Genomic DNA, 24,068 nt, shown 5'->3' on the forward strand with positions numbered 1-24,068 from the left:
TTACAGATATCTCAACCGCGTCAGATTTGCAAATATCTCCTTAGGCAGTTCTAAAATTTTGTTCTCTGACAATTTCCTATGGAGAAAGAAATTGGAACACTTAAATTTACAGTTTTAGCCTTGAAATCATCAAACAATACATCATGAGTATTGTCTATTTAAACATGATAGTTTCACGTTTTCTATCAAGAACATTTTTTTGTTGTCGAAGCCAGAAACGGTAGGTTTGCGGAAAAAGAAACTCCGACCCAGCAATTCCAATGGAAGGCATCAAAATAATAATAATAATAATAATAATAATAATAATAATAATAATAATAATAATAATAATAACAATAATAATAAAAAATAAAATTCAAAAGCACTTTCGCATCCCTTTTCCTCCCTTCCCCAAAATGGCGTCCTTTGCGTCAAAAGGTTATTTTGATTTTCGTAATAATGAAATTAACTTATTCAAAAGGGTAAAATAAATCGATTTGGGAAAGAGAAGAGTAAAATGGCGAGACTTGGCTTGGCAAAAATTAAAATAGCCGCGTGTGAGTGTCTCATGTTATTTTAAGCTTTAAGCTGCTTGAAGCGGAAAGGCGGCGAACCTGGTGTAGCTCACTTATGATTGCTACAAAGCGTGTCATTTTCTTTGTCGTCGAATTTTGTTATGGAAGGACTTCAAAGTTATAAGCTGAATCTCCTAAACCTTGATCGGTTCGGCTTTGTTGTAACAAACTCCAGTGAATTTCAATTGTTAAAGGTCGCATGTTACGCCACAAAATGTAATAACTGACACAAAATGTAATAGTAACGCAAAATGTAATACCTTTTGACGCAAAATGAAATAACTTTGTTAACGCAAAATGTAATACCAGGAAGTAACGCAAAATGTAATAACGCAAAATGTAGCAGTATTTTCAGTCGGTCTTTACAGTATGTTGGGAGGGGAGGAACACAGCATCTGCGATGTTGCATTTTACCTGGAGGTTGACTTTGATTATTTGTCTACAGATATTTGATTTCTGCCGAGCTTCACTGAGGATCAAAGGATTATCCAAGTGACAAATCTGTTTTGAAACTGAACTAAACGAAGATAGTTTTATTGCGAATCACCAGACATTGTTGTTTTCAAACCAACGGAGCAACGAACAGTAACAAAAAAGTTCTTTACATGTCAAACAACAATTAAAATGCTTTTAACAGAAACTTCAACTCTTTAGTTATTGAAATTTGGCAGTACATAATCTAACGATGAACCGCTGTCTTTGATCCCGCCAATCGTCGACAATCTGAAAACCCTCAGTCATACACATAACTGAACTATAACTGAACCTTTAGCTTCTTAAACTTAAATTTTAACTACCAGTGCAACTGGCTGAACTGGCAAGGAAGACAGATTAATTTTTTTTCCAGTCAATTTTTGATACTGCAAACCATCCTAAGCCGCAAGCAACAAGGCTTATCCAGGCGTTTGCCCAGTTACTAGAGTTAATAAGTTGCCTTAATGCAATTACTGCACCACTGTTCTTTCCTTTCATTTTTATAATCCTCCGCAAGCTGACGTGGCGTTTATCGGAACAGTCTTCTAACCCTGGAATGTAAATCTGGGGAAGGGGAACACTGTCCACCACTCGCTGAAAAAATCTTGAAACAGCCCTTAGAGTCTGACGCATTTGTGGAGATGTCTTCAATGTTGCTTTAATAACTTTTTCTAAAACATCCGGATTAAGGTAAGGAACACTTTCAGCTTCGTCTACCTTTTCGTGCGCTTGCGTTTCGCAATTTTTATCACTGGTGTCTTCATCATCATCGTCTTCTTTCTCAGTTTCTCTATTGCCATGCGGGACCTCTGCTTCGTCCATGAGAGAGTGGGAAACATTTAGCTCGTTTGCAGCACTTGTCTCTTGTCTATCGTCCACCAAACACACGTAATGCTCCCCAGCTCCTTCAGCAAAATGGCCTAAATAAAAAGTGGCAATTGGACACCCATTCACAGGGGTAATTGTCTGGGTAGCCAAAGTACCGAGTGTGGAGTAGATTACAAGCTGTACGTTAAATAGATTAGCTATGGCTTGCAGGGTTATATGGTCGCCATAAGTTCCATTACGTGCCATTGATTGTAGATGCTGCGTCCATGGTACCCCAGAGAAAAATTCTAATGGAGTACCATCTGCAGAGTTTGGATTTGATTCTAGAAACAACACTATCTCCTTTCTTAATGTTTCTGCTGACCGGAATATGCCCATTTTCATAAGTTCATGGCATACTGCAGAAAACTGACAGTTGCCGTCTTTGGGTGGGTCAAAGCTAATTAAGAAATGAATCTTAGACTGCATGTCGGTGAATTTCTCTCTTTCATTTGAGAAAGGAATAAAGTATTTTTTTCTGTGTTTCTTCGTGCTGCTTTGGCGGGCAAGTTTTTTCTTTTCATGTTCTTTATTCATTGTCGTGCTTGTTATATCATTGACGGAAATCCATTTTCTTAAGGTATTTGAAGACTTGGCCGGATATGTAAATTTTACTTTGTACTTGCAAGTGCGCAAATTCCTTTTAAGTACTCTAGCTGGTAAGACACATCTCTTACTACATAACTTCTTCGCCGTCGGGTAACGAATAAGAACCTTTTCCCCAATGTTATAAACTGACGGAGGATTGTTCCTCAGTCCTTTTTCAATCATCCGACTCTCGCATCTCTTACTGGCCAATGCGGCGGCCTTCCGAATTCTCGTTATTTGTAATTCATGCGAGTTGTAATCTCTTGGAACCGACGACGTCAATCGTTCGTACTCTTCTTTGTCAACGTTCCATTCTTGTGCTGTAGAAGTCCCTGATATATAATTTTTTCTGAAGGGTTTGCGTCCGTAATACACTTCAAAGGGGGACTTCCAAGATAACTCCTCCTTTGGTTCACAATTCAAAGTTCTTGCATAATCCGGTAAGCATTTTACCCAGTTAACCCCAGTCTTGCTCATAGACAATAAGTCATACATCACCTTCTTCTTAAACGATCTGTGGGACCGTTCGATTTTTCCCTGTGATTGTGGGTGGTATGGACGCCCTTTAATTATTTTAATACCGAGTTTATTGCACAATTTTTTAACAGCACCGTCGAATTCCCGTCCTTGATCATGTTGAAGGACACGGGGAGGACCATGCTCTTTGTAAATTGTAGACATTGCCTTTGCGATCGAGCTGCTTCTTTTTCCTTCCAGTGGAACAAGCCAGTGGTACCGGCTAAACACATCCAGTAATGACAGCACATATTTAAAGGCTCTTCCCTTTCTCTTTACAGGAGTACTTTCCATACTTACTAAGTCCACTTGATGACGGGATTGGACAGTTCTAGCTCGTATTGGCTTTAGAATAGCTTTGTTTTGAAATCGTACGTTTAGCCGTTGATGCAGACGAGACTTTCCAAGCACACATCTTACATCTCTTTCACCCACGCCACTGCATACGTCTTTTAAATGGTGGTAGAGTTTTCTCACACCGGATCCTTTAGTTTCTTTGAAAGCTTTCGCTACTACTTTCGATACAGTTGACTTCCGTAAAACTGGCTTACCATCAAAGCATACGTTGCCTCTTTGAAGAGATAAATGACCACGGTTGCGCCAAAAGCGTACGATAGCAGATTTCTGCTTCGAGCTCCTTTGTTGCAATGGGACGTTAAATTCTCCTTTCAGTAGCTCAAGAAAAGTGCTGTATGTCTCGTCGTCAAGTGAAGATATAGCATGTATATCAAGCACATTGTTTGCAATAGTTACAAGAAGAAACGCGGAACACAAGAGAGTTTTCATGGTCGACCTTAGCAGGACATATAATAGCAATGATATTTGTCCAGACAGTAAAGTAACGTGGTATTTAGTTTCAACTTTCTAAACATGACAAACATTTAGCATTTGGGTGGTTTCCGGCCTACGTCAGACATGTCCCGACATACCTTTGGTACGTGGGTGATAACATCATAGATAAGGTGAATTTTTCCTTGACCGGTGAAACCTTTTTTTTTTTCTTGAAAAACATCGATGACGTTTGTTGCAACTTTCGAAAGGCATAATAGGAAATTGGTTAGTTTTACACATATTAAAGAAAGGGTTATTTTGTTAGACATCATTGTAAGGCCATTAAGGCTGATGGATTAACAGGCTGATTAATCGTAACACTAACAACGCGAATTTCACAATTTGCATTTTTGAACTGATCACTAGATAAGCTTTTTGCAGGCGTCCAGACGTCTGTCTAGTCCAGTTAATGATGGTCGACGCGTGTTACAGATGCCAGGCCCGGTTCCAGTTCCAGTCATTTTGAGTCTACGGCTTATTCAGAGATTCAATTGCGCTTTCATCTTTACCGTTTTGCAGTAAGATGCTGCAGAAAATTCGATTTCTCTCGCTGTATGTGGCCCCTTGGCATAGATTGGCATAAATTTTTTAGACCTCCCCACGAAGATATTGCGTCAAGCGACGACAACAATTTATTTTTATCTTATATATCTAGTAATAATGACAACGACTGTCAATAATATAATTGGTTGTTGGCAAATGCTGTAAATGCGAAAGGTCCCTCAGCAAAAACTCCACTTCTAAAAAGTTCATAGATTTATCCAGTTTGTTGATAGATTCTCCCATTTAGAGATTCCCCCTTTTTGAGATTCCCCATTTTAGAGATTCCCCCTTTTAGAGATTCCCTGTTTTAGAGATTCCCCCTTTTAGAGATTCCCCCGTTTAGAGATTCCCCCGTTTAGAGATTCCCCCTTTTAGAGATTCCCTATTTTAGAGATTCCCCGTTCCCAGTTCCCCATTCCCCATTCATCCGTTCCCCGTTCCCTGTTTTAGAGATAGCCATGGAGAATATCCATTGATATGTCAAAAAGAATAAAAAAGCTCCCACAACATTTAACGTGGTAAATAAATAGGGTTTTTCGATACCCAAGGCAAGAAAGCCAATCACGATATTTCATTTGAAACCAACACGAAGCCGCAAAAAAAAAAAAATGTTAATTTAAACAAGTCTCTTTTGCTTCGCGCTATTTCACGTTAAGATGGAAGTTACAGGGAAGAGAAGAAGAATTTCTTCAGCTTCCTCAATTCATGTTACAAGTCACTCCCTCCCCCCCCCCCCCCCCGCCACCACCACAACTTGGAAAATGTTCCGCCGTCCTTGATAACATTAAATCTTGCCATATCGCCAGCGATTATTTCCCCTACAGCTATTGTAGCTCGAATGAAGCCTTAAGGGCGACTAATTTACCATAATAAACAATTCACGTGTAACCGCATGTTACAACGGTAAAATTTACCGCGGCTTTATTTAGCGTGGGAAATTACTTTTAAAATGGTCAATCATCGCGTACTTCTTTTTTGATGCAATTTGAATCAGCAGAAATCAAATATCTGCAGACAAATAATCAAAGTCAACCTCCGGGTAAAATGCAGCATCGCAGATGCTGTTTTACTCCCCTCCCAACATACTGTAAAAACCGACTGAAAATACTGTTACATTTTGCGTTATTACATTTTGCGTTACTTTCTGGTATTACATTTTGCGTCAAAAGTTATTACATTTTGCGTTAACAAAGTTATTACATTTTGCGTCAAAAGTTATTACATTTTGCGTCAAAAGGTATTACATTTTGCGTTACTATTACATTTTGTGGCGTAACAGTCGCACGACGTCACGCTTTAGTTTTAGTTTATTGTTTTTGCAATAAACTGTACAAATGCAAAAAGTTATTAATTATTATTTAAACAATAATGGCGAGGAAGCCAAAGGTAAGCCACCGGGCTGATAAAGAATGGGCTTCCTCTGTTAAGTAATAAGAACAAAGTATACACATGGGACCAAATCAATGGCAAAGCAACAGTAAATCTTAAAAAATATTACATAGTCATATTGATCATAGTTGGGCCAAAAAAACGAAAATGAAAGTAAAAAGCAGAGGTAAATAAATAAAAATGCTACACTATTTGAGTTCATGCTTTTGTAACGGTCGCTGCTCTCCGTTTGATTTAGCCCTATTTTAGTTAAAAAGGAATATTCGGCGAGGGTAACACAACTTGAGGTTTTTTGTCTGCTTACTTTTTCTATTCCACCATATTACCACATTTGATAGCCTACCCGTACAGCGTTAGTTTTCTTAAGAAGTAGTAACGTATCCGATGCGGAACTTCGTCTTTAGGTGACCCTCGAGTGACAAAGGAAAGAACATAAAATTGTGAATTACAAGGACGGAGCCTGAAAGAGGGCTTGCGTAATCGTTTCTTGCAGCTTCGTCGCCCTCTATTTTAAGATTGCGCCATTCTTTTGTTTTTGTTCATCCTCTCATATTACGCTACCCTATCTTTGAAGAAAAATACAACTGCTTGTAGTCTTGCTTTTTGTGGTTTGTGATTTTTACTGTTAAAACATCATTTTTTTTTTTTGTGCAATTCCAATAAAATATGAACAGTTTTTGCTTTGGACAACACAAGCAGTTTTATGAGCGGCATCTTACGAAAACATTTTTTAAAGCAGAAACATTTAATGTTGTCACCTGTATTCTAAGATCGTTCTGTGGCTTGTTTGGCTCTTATTATTATTGTTAATGACATAGTTGTATAAGCTAATACAGGTTTGTTTGCCCGGATGCTATAGCTAAAATAATTAAGCTGAAGAAAGTTTTATAAAAAAAAAAGATTGTTATTCCCTGAATTTACTAGCTGTTGTTGGAGTTACAAAATTGCTACCTGCATTTTCCTTTTTCGCATTCTAAACCACATATTTTCTCGTCCGAAAACAAAAGGTTCTAGTTTTCCGGTGATCAAAATTTTGAGCAGGCATTTTGCCGAAGAACCTTTGGTTTTCCCTATTTCATGTTGTTTACTACTTGTATTTGTCATAGTAATGAAAAATTCATTTATCTCTTTCTTGTCAAAAAAAAATGTTTGTAATCGTTTGCGAAGTATCGATATTAAATATATATGAAATTTTGAGTTTTCAGTTTTGTTTTCAGTTAAACTAGTATCTAACATCACATTACATTCACTATAGCAAGCTTTCCTCGAACTTTTTTATGAGGTGCATTCATCTTGAACGAATCTTTTTTCACGTCTCCAAGCGAATGATATGAACACCATACATATTAGGAGATGTGCAGGCCATGTAAGTTGTTACAACGAAATAAATAGGGAATATTTTCATTTAACTTTTAATTACTTTCGAAATATACCTTACCACTAAAAATCTTTAGAAGCAAAGACAATTGGTGTTCCTGTGCTCTCTCTTTTTAAAGTAAAAGAATTCGTTAGGTTGGTCAATAGGAAAGTGGTGCCAGGGTATCGCCTGATTCAAGGAAAAAACCGGACTTTTCCAGGGACAAGTACCTGCTTATAATAAGCGCTTGATGGCGTCCGTTGTACTTACATTGGAATAGTATCGGTTAATTGTCATCATATACGTAATGTGAATACGGAGGACGAATGTATTCGCACGGAAAGTTGGTGCCAAAAAAATTATTTTATTAATCTATTGTTGCATTGATAACAATGTTGATTTTTTAGGAAGCCCACAATGTATCCCATGTGTCGCCCATGTTTTCTTTATACTCGCTTGCTTTTCCTCTCCTCTTTTGTTTGGAGCATCAGCGGGATAAAATAAAAACATCAACCCCATAAAATCACCCAACACCGCACAACATAAGTGAAGTTTTCTTGTCCAGCTCATTATAACACAGGGTTGTATCAGAAACATTGTGAATTTATGGAGTATTTACCCCGCAGCTAAAATCAAACGAAGATCAGCGGTCGTTACAAAAGTGTGAGATCAAATAACGTGCGACCTTTAACAGTTCGTATTGACTGCTTGTGCTTAAAACAAAGCCGAACCAATCAACAATCAGGAGATTCAACATTTTTCTTAGAAGTTTTTCCAGGCTTTTTAGCAAGCATCACTGAGTTTTAGAAGGTTGGACCTTCCTTGCCTTTAGGCTATAAAGATTAGGAAACAATCAGCTGCTACCAAGCACTACAGGCTTTACCCTCCCTTTCCAATGCCAATGTCTTTCACCCTTCATATACACTCGATTGCAGAAACGTTGACACCTAAAAAGCATAAACGGTGAACGATGAGACCCAACGGATTTGTGGGTAGTGTCTGAACAATAACCTCATTTCCATAATCAATAATTTATCATTCTCATTTCTTGCAAGAAAGAATACAGTGCTGACTTAATCTTCTACCAAATATTGCTTAAGTTCATTGAATGATTTGAACTTAGGAAAATCGCGATATCACTCAAATTGGCCCCTGTTGGCCAGCTTGGACACTTTAAGGAAAGCTTGGACAGTATCCATCATTCACCAAGTGCAACTAATTTGGTCCAGTCAACCGTCGCACGAGAATAGAATATTACGCAAATAAATTTAGTACACTTATACCCATAAAGCCATTGGGCTTCATCGTTCACGGTTTATTCTTTTAAGGTGTCATCGTTTTTACAATCGAGTGTATACCAAGTCGAAATACGATTTAATATTTGAATTTTGAGTCTTGATACTGCATACAATAGATTTGACCCTTTATCAATTTCAGGTATCAGAAGTATCTCTTCCCTATTTTTTTTTTTTTAATTTTGATTTTTTTTCTTTCTTTTCTTTTTCTTTTTCTATTTTTTTAGTGTTATTTATTTATAATGTTTCCTTTCAATTTCTTCTCGCAAATAGATGTGCTTTTTTTCCCCAAAACATTTTAACGAAAAGGAAGTTAACACATCTCATTTTGCGCAAGATACATTAGCCACTTCCGTTCGATAGTTAGTGACTAGCCGTCAGGTTTCCATTAGCTATTATACTTGTCAATCAAAACAGTGTTTATCAAACATTGTATATATACAATGCCTCTATTAGATATTATATGTTACGCGGTTTCTTTTCCGAGTGAGTTAGATAATGTGTTAGTTTCTCAGGAAACAACAGATGTTTATTTGCGATAAGGAAATAGAATGCAAGATAGTGTCATATGTTTGATCATTATAAGTCAACTATAAAATGCGATTAAGAAAATTTTATCTTATATCTAGAAATACAAAGGAAAGTAAAACTAACAAGGCTGTGTCGAAATGGACGAACGCAACAGAAACCGTTGCAAAATGAAGACTTTTTCAGCAGTTCTGAGAATTGTGCGTACATATCGAAGTACTAAGATAATCTTTAGCTTTTTTATGTTGTTTTCATTCCGTTTTACGGTGCTAAACCTTGCGCTGCAGCTCTTGCCCAGCGATCTATTTTACCGCTAAGGTGATTGCCTTGGAATGAAATTCATATTTGATTCAAGTTTTTGCATTTAAAAATGACTCTGTTTGATCATTTCTTGCCAGGTCGTGTGGTAACATAAATAATAAAGATGAAATAGAGTTGATAAAAATGTTATGCATGGGATGCATGAAGCATAAACAGCAAAAAAGATAACATGAAGCACATTATTAATCAGTATTGAACCAAAACGTTTCTTGCAAGCGTGTTCACAGAATCACTATTTTCAGTCCCGAAATGACGGGCAAGCTCGTATTTCCGGGAATAACTCATTTTTCTGTTGTCAATTTTTTTTTTCTAAAAAACCTTAAAACATAAATAGGATAATAGCTAAGTAAAATTACCAAGATAACAAAAATTGCTCATGGTGCTCGTTTAGGATAAAATAATAATTTAGTAATCGGCTGGCTTAGCATCAAGGAACACATCCTGTTTTCAGCGTGCGCTCTCGCGCCAGACGCGCGTTAATGACGCTAAATTTATGCGCAGAAAAAATGCGCAATGCAGTCCAGTGGAATTACCTAAAATTTTTGGTGTGGCATCAAGCATTTAGCAATAACATTAGGCAACGCATGTGCAGTTCTGTTTTCCGATGTTCACAGCATGTTTAATTTAATCCACTCGCGATAACTTATCATACCGTCTTGCTATCGTTTCATACACTCACCACTGGTTTATAAACCAATATTCAGATCACGCAGTTTGACCTTAAAACATTCGGTACAATGACCACGATGAGGACTCTAAATTTTATCTCAACAATCGAAGGAGAAGGAAGCTGGACTGTCAGACTTGTTCCGAGGATGAGGAATCAAAGCGTTCTATGGTTACGAGAAACAGTTGATGGTCTTAAAATTGCAAACAAGAAAGTTACCCACTTCCTCTAATAACCAAATATCATACAACTTGATTACAACCACAGTAAAGCACAGTTCTTAATGTATCCCTTTCAGTCCCCAATCCTCCCAGGACATCCACCTGGAATGCTGAGAATGCGCCAAGTATATTGTACAAGAACGCATTTATATTGAGAAAGAGCAAAATAAAACATTCCTCTGTGTGGTACTTACAGTTCTTGAAGGTAAACCAGGGAAGAGAAAATGCCCTCTGGTAAATCCTGCAGCTGGTTATTGTGTAAATATCTGCAATTTACAAAGTTTGAATGTTAGTTAATAGTCCTACTGCTCAATCATCTTGCTTAGTTTTGTAATCTGTGACAGGCTGACGTGAAATAAATAAATGTTTATTGTCACACTTCGTAGGAAGAGCTTCACGCTTCTAACAACCCTCAAAATTACACTATGACACAATAATAATAATAATATTTTTTCTTTGTTGCTTGATTATTAATAAAGCTATAAAACATAATAAAGAATCACTTCATTGGAAACCTCATGGCAGACGCACGAGTGACAGGCACAAGAATGCATGGTGGCGAACTGCGGAGGAAGATCTTTAAGGCCATGAACCACAGCTTGGTTACTATTGAGAAGCTGGCCAAAGTCAGACAATGGTCAGAAGACATTTGCTACTGTCTTAAATTACCAGCCGACATATTGGGAATTAATTAATTAATTAATTAATTAATTAATTAATTAACTAGCTAACTAACAAACCAACTTACAAACTAACTAACTCACTAAATTAAATAACTAACTTACAAACTAACTAAATAACTAATTGTTAAACGATAGACTCGCTGTGTATAAAACAGTTTTTTTCTCAGTGAGGAGATGAAGACGGAAAATACTGTTGAAAAAAGAATGCACAGCTGAATCCCAGTTTTACAAAGGAAAGATGTAAAGGCTAGGATTACACTACAAAACTACAGTTATTTTCGTTATTTTCATCTTCTCACCCGTTGCAAATGAAAAATCCGATCGGGTATTGTCGTATACTTAAACTTCGACGTTTACATCGTGATAAATCTAATGTTACCCAAACAAATAAGAGGAAATGCGTCAACTCTTCAAAACACGCGGCTATCCCGATTCTATTGTAAATACCGACCGACACCGCTCTCAACAAATCGATCGACAGTCAGCACTCAGAATTCAATTCCCTATGACTATTGTCCGCGTAACTACGCAATGAAAAGCATTATTTTGACTACAGTTGCATCTTCTCTTTCCCTTGTTTTCTCAACTGGAGTTTTTCTGACCAAAATCTTTTTTTCTTTTTTTGTATTTCTGGCCTCGTGAAGGGGAAGTCGGGTGAAGGTCTAGCGCTGAACTAGAAACTCCCTTCCTCAATTGCGTTTCGCTTCTGATTACTGGCAGCGTCTATGATTCTTGGGGTCGTTGTCTTACACTCTATAGCCGGGGTAGTTCACTCATCTTTATTTTAACTTTTTTTCATTTACTCCCCTTAAATTTAAAAACCTCATGTTCTAAACTGAAACCCTTTTAGGGGTTAATTGCTGGCTTTTAAGTTAATAGCCAGTGATTAATGTTACAACGGGTATTAAAATTTTGGGGTAGCAAACATCCCTCAAAATTTTGATTTTAAATCACATAAGTCGAACCAAATTTTCAATTTAAAACATTTTTATTATTTTTATCATTTTTATCATATCATTTATAATCATATAATAGTTCTTTTGACTTATCTGTTCATCCGTATATATTTGATTTATTTTAATTAACCTTTATTGAGCTGGCAAGAATACTGCTTTACTGTAATCACCCTCTCAACTTATCTTTAACCTCTATCTATTTTATATGTAACAATTTTTCCTCTGTTCTTACAATCCTTCCCCTCCCCCAACCCTCATTTTGACACCAATAATGCCACAAAAGTTGCCAGTGAATCTATCCGATTGTATTTTCAATGTGAAACGGTGCTTTCTTTCTTTCTTTCTTTTATACCCAAACAAATTTCGGGAGAGGTAATTACACCAGCTGCTATAAACAACGGTTAATATTAAGCATATGACACTTAAACGTTGAGGGGAAAAATACGTCGAAAATAATTTATTTGACGGCACCAAATCGACTGTTTTTAAACCCCTATCTGCCAAATGTGAAAGTTGAGATCGTATTCTCTGATCGAAATGATGGCAGCTTGGTTTATAATGGCGAGCGCAATATGGTGTGAGTGCCAAAACTGCCGAGCGGCCGCAGGGGGTGGGGGAGAAAGACATTTAACCCCTTCCCATCCACGCTATAAAACCTGACAAGGGCTCCCAGGTTGCGCTCGCTATTAAAAACTAAGACGGTGGCTGCTCAATCGAAATATGATTTGTCGACAATCACACACTAAAAAAGAACGCATTGTAAACAGTCTTATCACGATGTACAGGCCCGGAAATGATCCAGAAAATTGAACCGCAAACGATCCTCGGACGGGAAATGATCCCCAGATTGGACCGCAAAGGATCCCCGATCGCCTCACCATAGATATAGCATGGAATGGACTCAAATTTGGACAGTGGATTTAAACTTTATACATTCCTTTTTTTTTTTTTTTCTTTTTAACACCAGTCGTTATATTAAGCTATCTGCATGCAAATTTCACAACTTTAAAAATTATAATGTAGCAGCTCAGTGCAACAGAACAATTTACTTTATATAAACTGGAACATACATGTCAGTTGTTCTCTCGGGTGTGTCGCCTGAGAACAATAAGCAATTGGGTGCGTCACGTTTGTTTCGTGAGCCGGCTAACTCTGATATCTTCAGAGGAAGATTGTAAACTCGGCCGTTTTTATCTCGGGTGTATACGTATCGCCAGTAAAGGACGAGCAATCGCGTGTGTCGCCTTAGCTTTGCCGTGTTTAATACTCGCTGCATATCGACGATAATTTTTTTTTACTCCGGATTTTTCAATTGTTCGGAGGTTTTTGACTGAACCGGAAATAATCGGCTGCACGCAGTGAGTGAATGTTAATTGCTGTGAAGTTTTTACAACGGGTGAGACTCGTATTGCACCAAAAATGTGGTTTTAAACTGTCAAAAGTACTCCCGTAAACAAAAGAGGCCTCCTGTAGTAATCGAGGAAAAATTTGGATGGCTAAATCGGTTGCTAAGGCATGCGGCTTGCTATGGAGGGCGACAATGGTCTTCTGCGGGTCTATGCCGACGATAGTGTGTTTTGTAAAAAAAATTAAAGAAAAACTGGGAGTCCGACCAGCGGCAAAACGAAAACGAAAGACAAAATCAACAAATTACACGATAACGTATTGGACGACCGAGGCTAAAACGTTATGCTTAAGACTAAGATCCGATTAAGAACAAAGGCGACGATAGTGGGTGTTGACCGCCATCTGAAGTACATTGACCGATTCTCCTTCTTTTTTCGAAAAAAAAAAAACTTGCAAAAGTCTTAACTGACCCGCTCTTTTTAATTTGGAAGAGTTTCGTACAATTTGTGCACATTTTAGGTATTGTACTAATAGTATAAGTAAATCATATACATGTATGTTACAGTTTATAGGTAAATTGTTCTGTTGCACTGTGTTGCTATATTATAATTTTTAAAGTTGAGAAATTTGCATGCAGATAGTTTAAATATAACGACTGGTGTTATTAAAAAAATATATATGAATTCTATAAAGTTTAAATCCACTGTCCAAATTTGAGTCCATTCCATTCTATATTTACAGTGAGGCGATCGGGGATCATTTGTAGTCCAATATGGGGATCATTTCCCGTCCGGGGATCATTTGCGGTTCAATTTGGGGATCATTTCCGGTCCGGGGATCATTTGGGGGCCTGTATCACTAGGTGAGCTGATGACAAGAATCAACGTTAAAATTCTGGCATGTTCTTTAAAAGGCAGCCATCTACGATCCGTAATCAGTTTCACGAATACCGTTGAATATCAGGATTTTTTTTTTCAAAAAAACGTTGACAATAAAATTTCTGAGATCTTACCAGTCAAAATGAGATAAAATGAAGTACAGTAAACATTAACCTCCACCCTGTCCCCTTTCTCCCTCCCACCACCGTATTCTTAGGTTTTGTAAAAAGAAATATTCTCTGAAATAGAGACTACAATAGATTTTCTTGCAAATTTCGTCAAGTTATTAACCTTAATATCGAGTAGTATACGAGAGACATGCTATTGAATCAGGAATTACCATAACCTGGAACATAGTGTTGCCGAAACACATTAGCCTCACAAACACAATATGATTAAATAAAATAGACCTTTATGATACAGTATGACCACTGATTAGCCAACCGTCTTACCCATGGACCAAGCTTTTTCTGCAAATCATTATACTATTCTCATGGCCGACTGCAGGCTTTTCTATGGTACCGCCCCAACGTGTCTGCTATGTTTCTTTCACAGGGCGTATTTACATGATACCGGCGCGACTTTCATTCCGGTACGAGTTCACTCCAGTTCCCTCTTGTGGCTCTGTATTCGTTTACATGATACCAGCACAAAATCTTGTACCGGAGCGAGTAGTATCGAGTGGCGAGAAGCCATTGTTATGCGCCGTGCTTGGCTGCACTTTCTGGCTCCTTTAATTTTATTGGAAATTTGTTTATGGAGTTTTACCGGTTTCGAAACCTTTGCAAGGATGCTAGGCGCATGTGGCCCTGTTTTAGAGGGACAAGAGCCGGCCGCCGAGTGAGGGAAAGAGAAAACAGATGTCGCTATCCCATCGAAGTGCAGCTAACCAACCGTATCAATCATTCAGGAAGTTTTCGACAACACCGAAACATAGCTAATTGTGTGACCATTTCTCCATCACAACAAAACCAACAAGGAGCGAGGAAAGTCTACGTTCCGTCTGTTTTTTTGTCGAACGTAATGTCTTTGGCCCCCAAAATGGATGAAGTTTCTGATGATATTACAAATGCAAATTTGGACATTGCCTGCATAACAGAGACCTGGTTGCGCGACCACATTCACGACAATGTCGTCTGTATTCCTGGGAATAACTTAGTGAGAAGAGACAGGATAGACGTTATACACGGAGGTGTTTGTACCTACATCAAGAAAGGGCTGAAGTATACCATTCTAGAAGATCTACACGATGACAAAATTGAAGCAATTTGGCTTCATTTACGACCTTCACGCCTCCCTAGGGGATTATCTTGTCTAATTATTGCCAATGTTTACCATCCACAGACAGACAAGGGCGTTTCTGACTCTGAGATCTTGCTCTATCTCCACAACTCAATGTCTACAATTGAATCGTGGTTTTCGAACTGTGGAGTTTTGATCATGGGGGATTTTAACAGGCTCGATACTTTGAGTTTTAGGGACGCTTTTAAGCTGAAACAAATTGTCAAGTTCCATACTCGAGGAAATCAGACTCTAGATCTCGTTTTGACCAACATCAAAGAATTTTACGAGGAGCCAATAAAACGCCCAGCCTTCGGTCTGCCAGATCACGCATCTGTTGAACTCTAGCCCCTGTCTCGCTGTAAATCACAACCATCAAAACGATCTATCTTTACAAGAGACCAGCAGGAAAGTTACAGGGTCGCTCTGAGTTCATACTTGGAAAAAGTCAACATCGCCGACCTTGTAAAGAACAAAGATACATGTGATGAGAAAGCACAGTTGATGGAAGAAGCTATCATTTCCGGAATGGACGCATTCATGCCCCTGAAAGTAAAATCGATATCAGCGAACGAGGCGCCATGGATGAATAACTCTATTAAACGCCTTATTCGAAGGCGGCAAAAGGCACTGGCCAACAACAATCTGGTTGAGTACAACCAGCTCCGGAATAAAGTGAACAGTGATCGGAAAGCGTGTCGAGCAAAGTACTATGATGCCAAAGTCAAAGATCTCAAGGCTTGTAAACCTGCCCAGTGGTGGAAGGAAATCAAACAGCTAAGTGGTTTTTCTAAGGTCGAGCGCGCGAGCCCCATCGCAGACCTTCAACATCTTGCCGATGAAGGGGAAGATCCTAAACATTTGGCCAATGTTATTAACGACGCTTTTTTGTCACCGATGACCGCCTTCACTCCTCTAGCCACGCCTGACGCACACGCACACGCGTATACATGCCAACAAGATCCTCCCTGTTCTATATCTGAGTTTTCAGTCTTTAAGAAACTATCGGCGCTTAATACGAACAAAGCATCCGGACCTGATGGAATCCCCTCGTGGGTATTAAAAGAAAACGCTGACTTATTGGCTGCACCAGTGGCAGACATTTTGAACTCTTCCTTTTTGGAGCGTCGCCTTCCAACTTCGTGGAAGAAAGCGGACATTACACCCCTCCCGAAGACTTCACCTGTTAGCGATGTGAACAAACACCTGAGACCCATTTCTTTGACCCCAATTCTTTCTAAAGTTGGGGAAGAGTTTGTTGTTGACGGCTACATCAAGCCTGCCGTCCTTGCGAAGATTGACCAGAACCAATACGGGACTGTCCCGAACTCCAGCACTGTACATGCCCTAATCAGCATGCTCCACAACTGGTATAAGGATACCGACAGCAACGGTTCTAAAGTGCGCGTGGTGCTCTTCGACTTTAGGAAAGTTTTCGATCTTATAGACCACACCATTCTCATGGCTAAGCTTATGGATTATGAGCTCCCACCTTGGGTGCTGGACTGGATTGCAGATTTTCTTACTGACAGGAAGCAACGAGTAAAACTCGCCCACGATTGCTACTCGGATTGGGGTCCTGTCAGGGCTAGTGTACCGCAGGGGACCAAACTTGGGCCCTGGCTTTTCCTGGTCATGATAAACGACATCAATGTCAATGGCGTCAACCTTTGGAAGTACGTCGATGATACATCGATGGCCGAGACAGTCCACAAGGGCCAACAAAGTGGAATACAAGCTGCTGTAGACGACCTAGTTAGGCAAGCCGAAATAGATAAGTTCCAATTGGATGAAAACAAGTGTAAAGAGTTGCAGATAAGTTTCTTAAAGTCTGTAGATCCCTTCGAAGCAGTTACTATTAACAACAAACCAATAGAGGTTGTAACTAGCGTAAAACTTCTTGGTCTCACGATTTCAAACAATCTAAAGTGGAACGTTCACATAGAGAATGTTATCAAAAAAGGAGCCTCTAGGCTTTATCTGTTAAGGCAACTTAAGCGTGCAAAAGGAGATCCTGCGCAGCTACTTTGTTTCTATACTACGTGTATCCGGCCCGTGTCTGAATATGCTTGCCAAGTTTTCCACAATGGTCTGCCTGAGTATCTCTCTGACGAGCTAGAGAAAATTCAGCGCCGTGCACTTAGAATTATTTTCCCGGACTAAGGCTACCAAGAGGCTCTTAAAGAGTGCAACATTACCATCCTCCATCAACGGCGCCAATGGCTGACGGAGAGACTATTCAATGAGATTAAGGACAACAGCCTCCCCAAATTACATGGCCTTTTGCCGCCACGTAATCTTAGTACCGTAGCTTTAAGGAGAAAGCGCGCTTTTAACGTACCTATTTGTAGAACAAATAGATTTACGAATAGTTTTATCATGCATAACGCGGCTATTTTCTAACGTTTTTATCGTATATCCACGGCTATTTTTTATATTTTACGACGTAATATCTTTGTTCCTTTGTTTTTTATTTTCACTTATACTGTTATTTATTTATTTATAATAGTTCTTTCTTAGTTCTATCTATCTATCTATCTATCTATCTATCTATCTATCTATCTATCTATCTATCTATCTATCTATCTATCTATCTATCTATCTATCTATCTATCTATCTATCTATCATACCAGTGCGAGTTCACCCCGGTAACTGTACCGGGGCGAGATTTTCATTCCGGTACGAAAACTCATCCCGAAGTCATGTAAACGCGGTACAGCTGTTCGCTCCGGCATGAAGTCACTCTCCTGGGAGTCTAGAACGGGTAGCGCAGTCTTTGATATCCAATCCAATATGGCGTCACCTGGGCGTCACAATCACGTCGGTCGGAATGAAGTGCCCATTCACGTAAACACGGTATGAAATCGCAATGTCATACCGGTTTCAAACTCGCACCGCACCGGGGCGAGTTTTGACATGTAAACACCCCCTGAGGTGCCTGTAAAAATCTATTCTAGTGTTACGATTACAAACAAAATTATATCCAACAGCTTACAGCTTATTTAACGACGTCAGATTTGAAAATATCTCCTGAGACAGTGTTCGAATTTTGTTCCCTGACAAATCCCTATGGAAAAAAGATCGGGTCACTTAAATGTACAGCTTTAATCCTAAAATCATCAAACAGTACATCATAAGTCTCAAAAAGTCAGTTTGACCTAATTACCCAAGATCTATATTTATGTAAGTTATACTTTGAACCCCGATTTTACGATAGGGCAAAGGTACAGCAAAATCATATCGTTATTAAAATCGGGATATCGCTGTAAACGAACTCCCGATCTAACGATTTGGTAGAAAAGCAACCAAAAATATCATTGTATCGGGATATGGTTAACAATTAATATTTTAAAGTTTAACCAATAAAATTAATAGGTTGATACCTGAACTGTATGTATTTTATTTAATTGCATTGGGCAAATGAATGACAAATGCAACAACCGAAACACAACATAACATCCTTCCACAGTATGTGCAGTGCATATAAGTTCTGAGGTTGTATGTACATACTCTTTAACGTATACAAAACTAAAATTTAGCCATCCGACGTACTGTTCCATGTTTATATACTATAGTGTTCACTGTTCATAGGTCATTTCCGAAAGTATTCTTGAATTTTAACTTGCCGCTTTTCTTTGACGTCTAACTTCAAAAAGGCATCCTCCATGATAGAAAGGGAACAAAGAAACTCTCACTCCCTTGCCCCTATCTCTTCAAAGGACATCACAAAGTTTCTTAGTGCCTTGACTGCTTGACTGCAGGGGTAAGAGGCCTCGGATTCTATATTACGCATATTTCATCAATGTCAGTGTCTGATTCTTGGTCTTTGTGGCTAGCCTCAGAATCTTCCGGCTGAACTGCCTCTAAAGCTTTCCTTGTCGCATCCTTTTCCTTTAGCTGCTTTTTGATAACAACGTCTTCATAAAGCCTCGAAACTGGTTGAATGGTACATTCATCAATGAGGGGTATTGAGTTTCCTTAGTCCTCCTCCCAAGTGTAGATTGTAACAACATAGTGTATTTGCTGTATAATTTCAATTTGGGAAATAAAGTCATGTCATGTCATGTCGGACAAGCCTGCCCCACAGACTAGATTCTTCTGCTGTTTTTTGAACCTCCTCGTCTGACTCAAATGGGTCGTGTGTCGGCTCTCAGTCACTTCGTTTGGAGATCTCGCTTTTCTCCAACAGTTCTTAATTGTATTTTGGGTTACGTTATCCCAGCCTTAAGCAATCATAAAGACAGTGTCCTTTAAATCTATCGCTTTGACAGGCTTGTCCTCGTCCAAGTATTATAAATGCACAAAAATGTACACTTAAACAAACCTGAATGAAAGCATGCATCCAAGGTTGCTGCCATCTTAATTTATCTGAGCACGATCGTCTCAGCATGAATTTCTTCATCTCTACTTGTTCCCAGTGCCCACGCTACTTTGCACACACGTGCGACTTGCGAATTTTCCTGGTTTTATTTTAATCCCTGGTTTTAAAAGTTCTTTTGAAATGATTTCCAGTCGCAGTGGAAAAGATGTTCGTAAGATTTCATTTCTACTTATTTGTGTTTTCCTAAATATTCCAATAAAAGGTTCATGAAGGAAAGGATTTCCACAAATCTGTTAATGTTTTCCTTTCTACCCCCAATAACTGTACATGACATAAGCCTCAGCACAGTTTGAATCCATCGATTAATTCATATCTGCTTTCAAACACATGTGTTAATAGCCTGCCAAGAAGGCTTCTTGAGGTGCAAGAGAATTGGAGCCATGCCAGCGAAATAATATTCTTGTACCATTTATTTAGGGTTTATGTTAAAATGTGTAACAAGCGGGCCTCTTACTTTTAAAAAAGGGTCCTCTAACCCCTCACATTTGTATTGAGCAAGGTTGACGGTACTATACAATTTTCCGATTATCATTTGAGTCACTGGCAGAGATCAGTAACCCAATGAATACACTATTATGGAAAACAAATTTACATTTCTTTTTATTGAAATGGGGAAGTTTGTCCTCTAGGGGCAATTTGAACTTTTTCAGACCTAAGCGATTTTTAAAAGCCCGGAAGAGGGTAGAGAGTACTCCCATATAAAAGTGACGGGGATGATCGTCGGAAATTTTGCAAAGAACCCTTAAAAGGAACCAGAATTCTGTTTTGTGGGCTTACCCAGAACAATTTGTTACCCCTATAAGGTACCAAACTGGTTGATTGACATTTGCTTCCTGTCTTATTTTTCAGCTCATTACTGTAAAAGGTATCACCATGCCTTTGACGGAAGTAATTTCAGATTTTAACACGTTAAGGGGTACTAAAACCACAAATATTAACCTCTAAAAGGTACGACGATCACCGCCGTTAATTTTATTGGAGAGTCCCCCCCCCCCCTCCCCTTCCGAGGAATTAAGGCGACTTAAGTTCCCAGCGTAGGCCTTGGCGTCCTTTATGGTGACGTGATGGCGTTTATTGCTAACTAGAAGTGCGCTGTCCGGTCCGTAAACCTTCAGTCCATTCAATTTTGATGAAAATCAAAAGTTGTCCTTTAAAAATACAAATCTTGACTTTTAATTTTCAATTTTAAGAAAAATAAACTTTAAAGTCAAATTTCAAGTTTCACTTTTTTTCTGACCTATGATCAGGATGAAAATAACATTATATTTTTTTTTTCGATTTTAGTTGTTTAGAACTTGATGAAAGTTACATTAATAGCTGGCAAGAGCTACTCAACATTTATAAATGGTCGAATTTATAAGAAGCAATATCAAAAATTAACATCGTATTTTCATTGTTGTTTTTATGGAAAGAATAAAAATTGAAAAGGGACAGTACAGAAAATATCAGTATGTTGAAGGGAGGGTAAAATGTTGAGCTGGCGGCCTGGGAGTGTCTGATTGTTTTCTTGTTTTTTTTTTTGTTATTTTTAGCCTGAAGCAGAAAAGCAGGGAAGCTCGTGGAACCCCGTGATGCTAATTGAGGGCATTTTGTCACATTTACACGTACACAAGGAACGTAAATATGTATGAATAACCTGTGCACAGGGATCTTTGTCCAAATAACCCTTAGCAGTTTCGTTATGGAGGACTTCAAGGAAATATGCTCAATCTCCCAAACTTTGACCGGTTCGGCTTTGTTTAAAGGAAACTTATTCTGCACGAAGTCAAGCTACGCTATTTAATCTCATAAATTTATAACAGCCGCCGATATACGTTTCATTTAAGAGATCGAGAAAAAAAAATATTAAATACGAAGCTTCGGTGGGGATGACACAACTTTCGGTTTTCGTCTGCTCACCTTTGATTATATTACCTTGTTTAAGAGGCTACTTAAATAGCATTAGTTTTATAAAGAGGTAATAACGTGTACCATGCGGAAATGCAGAATCGAGTGTTGTTTGAGTGGCAACGGAGAAAACTGAAAGGAGTGAGTAACAATGGAGGGACCGCGTTTCTTGCAGCGTCGTCGCTCGCTTCTTAAAGAATGCGTCGCTTTGTATCCTGGCATACCATACTTTATTATTTTCGAAGAAAAATACAACGGCTTATAGTGTAGCTTTTTTGTGGTTTGTGAGTTTTACTTAAGTGCAATTTTGCAACACAATTATTCTCTGTGGAATCCCAATAATAAAATTTGAACAGTTTCCGATTTGGAAAGCAAAATCAAAGCAGTTTTGAGGCTTCAAGGGGGCTCTTAACGAGAACAACACTTAAATGTTTTCTCCCGTGCTCGTAGATAGTGGTGTGGCCTGTTAACGACATTTTTGTATAGGCTAATACATTTTCGTCTGTGCAAATGCTTTACTGAAAACTTAATGTATCCAAGCGAATGGTGTAAACACCATAAATATTAGGTGATGTGGAGGCTATGGTAGTTGTCACATCGCATTTAATGGCAAAGGTTTTCATTTCACTTTTCATGACTCTCGAAATACACATTACCAGCATCTTATGAAGCGACGGCAATTAGCATTGCTCCGCTATGCTTTTAAACATCATGGCATAACATGATAAGGGTAGACAATAGTAAAATGGTGCCAAGACACTTGTTGATCAAAAAAAGACTGAAAAATTTTTCCCCGGATAAGTACCCGTATATAATGAACGCTTGATAAGACCTTTGGACTGCATGTGTTTTTTTGTCATCATATACTTTATGTATACATGTTGTACTGATAGGAAGCACCAAGGTAGCCCATGGGATAGCGCCCATGTTTTCTTTAAACTCGCTTACTTTTCCACTCCTTTTTTGTTTGGAGCATCAGCGGCACCCGTCTCCAAATGTTAAATATTATCGAATGAAACACCACACAATGTAAGTGAAATTTATTTGTGTAGCTCAATTTTAGCACAAGTTTGAATCGAAAGGTGCAGAATTTTGAATGGTACAGAGTATAATGTACGATTGCTTAAATCAAACGGATATAGGCGGCCATTGCAAATTGATAAGATCAATAGCGTATCGTGACATTGTGCAATCTCAAACAGATCAGATTGACTGGATGTGGTTACAACAAGGGCGAACTCGGGTCAATGTAAACTTTAGCACATTCAACAGATTTCCTTAAACGTCCTTTCCTAAATAAATGGATAATCAAGAAAACAGGCAGGCTTTGTGGCAAGCATCACTGAGTTTCAAAAGGTTTGCACGCTTTCATCTTCAGGCTGAAAGGAGGGTAAAAAACCATCTTAGTTCTTGCCAAGCAACGTCGTACCACTTCTGGTTTTATGCTCCCTTTAATTTTGATTCCAAAACAGATATCATTGTTCCTTTATATAAATACGATAATCAAAAAAACATTTTTATTTTTGAATTTACTGCCTACGATACTACTATTTATAGGCTCGATCCTTCGTGAGTGTTTAATTTGTAAAATGATGCTTGTTATTTTCAGCCAATGAACTTTTCGATCGAACTTTTTTATTGTGTTTAAAATGCCAATTTAAAATATAAAATAAGAAAGATAAGCTTTATTTTCTATTTTTCAGATCATTCTTTAAACTTGAGACAAGAAATATGTGATAGAAACCGACGTTTCGGTGCATCTTGCGCCATTATCAAGATTACATAATTTATAATGAAAAGGCGGTTTGTGAATAGGCTAAGTTGAAAGCGAATTTGCATTAGAAAAGTGCCAAGCTAATTACATGAAGCTCATAAGTACGTCAATTATGATCATCCGGGTAAGTGGAGTCCTGAGAAGGACTGTTTGTGGTGACTTTTACTGACGTTTCGACAACCTGAGCGGAAGTCATCTTCAGAGTCAAGTTAATTGTGGAACGTCAGTAGGTGGTATATACGTCTCTGGTTGTTAACCTGATAGGTCAACGAAGTCCAGATGTTATTGGTTGTTTGTCTGTAAGCCGTGATGTTATTGGCTGTGAAGACTGTAAAAAGTGATTGGTATGTTTCGATCCGTCTTTTGTTAGTCAAAAAGTCCGTGGGTCTAATGTTAGTAAAATGTCTATTGTGTGTCTGTTTCGTTGTTGTTGTTAATAGGTCGTTTGTATGGTACAGGTAGTTGTAGGCAACGGTTAAGTGGCGTTTGTTCTACGTTAGTAAACCAGCTTTCCAGAGTGAGTCGTTGATAGTAATTTGTACTGTAGGTAATGCAATTGGCAGAGTCCCAGTCGATGCTGTGGTTCGTTTGTAAATGGTGCTCAGCAATGTGATTGTTGATATCACCATTTCTAGTTGCACGTTTGTGTTCAGTCAGTCGTACGTTTAAATTTCTGCCGGTCTCACCAATATAAGTGGCCTGGCAGTCGCAGCACTTGATCTTGTAAAA

General features: G+C 38.5%; 1 protein-coding gene and 1 long non-coding RNA gene across 2 annotated transcripts in view; both read right to left on the minus strand.

Moving 5' to 3' along the window:
- Window positions 1–24,068, minus strand: part of LOC146456960 (scavenger receptor cysteine-rich domain-containing protein DMBT1-like) — a gene marked incomplete at its 3' end in the record, with an annotated part of 596,400 nt that overhangs the window by 466,719 nt on the left and 105,613 nt on the right. The gene's annotated exons all lie outside the window — the stretch shown is intronic.
- LOC146456976 (uncharacterized) overlaps window positions 1–24,068 on the minus strand; it is a 25,396-nt gene continuing 1,328 nt past the window's right edge. The window contains exons 2-4 of the long non-coding RNA XR_014858653.1: window positions 18,293–18,364; window positions 10,346–10,417; window positions 1–76 (exon numbers count right to left, since the gene is read on the minus strand). This is a non-coding gene — a long non-coding RNA (uncharacterized LOC146456976). The remainder of the gene's footprint in view (window positions 77–10,345; window positions 10,418–18,292; window positions 18,365–24,068) is intronic.

Source organism: Pavona decussata, unplaced genomic scaffold (genome assembly GCF_977016875.1).
Source record: "Pavona decussata unplaced genomic scaffold, jaPavDecu1.1 SCAFFOLD_252, whole genome shotgun sequence".
NCBI classification, from domain to species: Eukaryota; Metazoa; Cnidaria; class Anthozoa; order Scleractinia; family Agariciidae; genus Pavona; species Pavona decussata.